General features: G+C 32.7%; 1 protein-coding gene across 1 annotated transcript in view; it reads right to left on the bottom strand.

Annotated features, from left to right (window-relative positions):
- Nucleotides 1-208: 208 nt before the first annotated feature.
- The window catches only part of LOC110023889 (30S ribosomal protein S13, chloroplastic), a 13197-nt gene continuing 10025 nt past the window's right edge, over nt 209-3380 (bottom strand). Inside the window, exon 4 of the mRNA XM_020723528.1 lies at nt 209-291. The gene's annotated coding sequence lies outside the window, so the exon portion shown is untranslated. The remainder of the gene's footprint in view (nt 292-3380) is intronic.

Raw genomic sequence — 3380 nt, 5'->3', positions numbered from 1 at the left:
AAACTTAAAACCATAATTAGAATTGATTAAGATAATTGTGACAATAATTATAATCCTTATCAATTTGACAAAATGTTATAAATTAACTACAAATCATGACTTTGAAAAAACAATTTCATGACAAGTGAATGTTGAGGCATCTAATCCCATTAAAAATTTTATGATAACCGAGTTTTTGCAGAACATGGATGATTTTGGACGTCGTATATAGATCTTGATGATGAGATGATGACCTAGTGATTGGACATTTCCTCCCGCACTGAAATGTCTCATGCTTAAAGCTCACGGACCCTGAAAAAAAAACAAAAGTAAATGAAGATCCTAGAATGATTATGCATATGATCATCACATTTATTACAATCCAAAATCCTATATCATCATGATAGTTTATATAATATACAAATATTTTAAACTTAAGAGTTCAAAAACCTATATTAAATCTAGAAGATAAGTCAATCATGTCACATCCAATGATCTAGAAACATGAGCTTCAATATTCAATTTGGTTAGTCATAATCATTATTATGATTACCCACATACATATAACTCTTAAAATTCACTTTTTTTACATGGATATAAATGTAAAAAAGGCGAAGTTTAGATGTTAGATATCTAAATACATAGAATTTAGGCGGTATGTATGTAAATGCTTCTTTTTTATATTCTAAATGTATTACATACTTGTCATTAAAAGATTAAGATTTCTATCATATTCATGTAACCATGTGATGTTCAATGGTATTGTTTAAAGATAGATAGTATGATGTTTTATGATGTGGAAATCAAAACTACATGAAGAAAGGATTTTTTGCAAGGCCATTTCAAAAAAAAGTTTTATTGGCCACATAAAAATTAATGTAGCAAAAGACATGATTATATATTTAAATATTTGGATTATCTCTAATTTAGGGCTAGGGCCCGTTTGGGCCAACCCCGTTTGGGCCAACTTTTTTTGGTGCGGTGGCGTTTTGAAAACACACCTGATCTGTTTGGGTAAACTGTGTTTTGACAGCTTATGCGTTTTCAAAATGTTGAAAACAGTTTTTTTCACACCGCACTTTTCTAGGTGCATTAACAGCTTTCTGGCTGCAGTCTGGGATTTCCAAAAAAAATAAAAATTTGTAATAGTCACCGCACCTACCGCACCTAGCTTATTAGCAGTATTAGCAGATTATTTTAAATCAACTTATCAGCAGATTATTCAATAAGCTGCAGCTGCCCCAAACAGACCTTTAAACTAGATGATAAGATTATATATTTAAATATTAGGATTATCTTTTTGATTCTCAAATATTAAAAAAGCAAAAAAATCAAATAAATATGAAAAAAAAGATCAAGTGAGAATACCATCATGAATGAATCATTTTCAAAGTGACATTAAATCAAGTATTCTTCAAAATCCAAGGCAATTGTCTTTTACTAGCGAGACCATCCAATCGTTAAAATTGAAGATATTAATTAAACACCGAGTCATTCAAATGGATTAGAAGATGGCACGGTGATTGAACATTTCTTCTAGCATCAAAAGGTCTCGTGCTCGAAGCTCATTGACCCGAAAAGGGAAAAAAAAACACGAGTCATTCGATCTTCTCCACAATGTTACTCATGAGCTATCATTATCTGCATCAAAGTGTTTCACACCGATGTCGAAAATGATCTTTTAAGAGTGGTTGTATGTGGGTTATCTTTTAGCAATCCATCAAATTTGATGGAGGCGTGAACGCACTAGATCGAGATTAAACTTCGTCAACACCACCATCATCATTGAAGGAGCTTGCGAACCAATAAAATTGTTAAAAATGAAAAAAAAAACATTTGTTTTAATTTATGTCAATTAGTTGTTCTATTCAAAGGTCTTTGCAAAAAATTTTGTATTAAGGGTGTGTGTTATTTGATTAGACCCAAAAAACCAAAGTGAACAAATTTGGGTTATTTGGTTCAATGTCAAATATGTATTTCTGTTTTTTAATATCTTAAGACCTATTTGGGATCATTTTCTATATTTTTATTATTATCAATTTATTTTGTTTTTATTTTGTTTGTTGTTTTTTTTTTATTTTTAGAAAATACATTTGATACTGTTATGATTTATATGTTATTAAAAACAAAAAATATAAAACATATTTAGCTTAATTTTTTTTTTATTATTTTTTAAGAAAAAGGCTGTATTTTTTTATAAAACATTTGGGTCTGCATGCGCTCCAGTATGAAGCTCTGTCGCTCATGGTGTATACGCCATCTTCCTAGCTCCACCCAACACGAAACATTGCCTAGGGGTGGGGGTGATGGGGGCGAGATGGGATAAGAGGCTGGGGGAGTGCATTGGACGCAGGGCGGCAGTGAATGACCACATGCAGCAGCTGCAGCTAGCAGGTGGAAGCGTCGATGGGCAGCATGCGACTGAAAGCGGAGCCACACATGGATAATGCTTCGAAAAACATTTTTTTAAAACATAGAGAAAAAAATATAATTGAAAACTTATGTGCTTTAAAAACCAAATTGAAAAAAAAAAACAAAAAATAGAAAGTGATCCCATACAAAGCCTTAATAATCATTAATGTAAAAATTAAAGTTTATCTGTCAGGCATGTAAAGACAAGAATAAGTTGCAAGTATTTAAATCTTCCTATATTTTAATTTCATGAAAACCCCAAAGTATATCATATATACAAAATCATATTAATAATCGTGCTATATATGTATATAAAGGAAACAGTATTTGAGTCCGGTGGGCCCCAAATACCGCTTCCCTTTTGTACTCAGGCACCTATGATTGGGTGTCTACACCATGTGTCTAATATTTCAGAGCCCCCGTGCTAACCTGAGATGACTTACAGTGACCCCGCCACTAACAAGCCAAGGCTTGCGGCACACACACACATAATAGCAGCCTCTCTGAAGGTCGTAAGTCCTCTCAGGTCACGGGTTTGAATCGTACCATGTGTAGAGTGTAGTTCTCGAATATTTAACACACCTAGAGATGATCGGTGCTTTTCTAATATATATATATATATAGTTGCGTTACATAATATGGTGTGATATAATGTAGTTATAGTTAGTCATAGCAATACTAGAGCTATAGTTATATTTGTAGCATATTTTGAAATAATATAGTCATGGTTAGTGTAGTTATAGTTGCAGATATGGCTAGTCATAGTTCGAAATAGTGTAGTTGTAGCTATTTATATAAGGCTTTTCTTTTCGTTTCGTGGAACAACCTTAGAATTTGCACTTGGTTTCTGAGAAACTCAGGAAAGATGGGTGATATTTTTTAAAAAAATGGAAAATTTACATACATACCACACAATCCTTATGCATTTACATATCTAACTAGGGCTGTCAAAACGGCTCGTTGTTCGCGAACAGCTCGTGTTCGACTCG

Source organism: Phalaenopsis equestris, unplaced genomic scaffold (genome assembly GCF_001263595.1).
Source record: "Phalaenopsis equestris unplaced genomic scaffold, ASM126359v1 Scaffold000233, whole genome shotgun sequence".
Lineage (NCBI taxonomy): Eukaryota > Viridiplantae > Streptophyta > Magnoliopsida > Asparagales > Orchidaceae > Phalaenopsis > Phalaenopsis equestris.
Note: the sequence above shows the minus strand (reverse complement) of the source record. Positions and strands in the feature narration are given on the sequence as shown.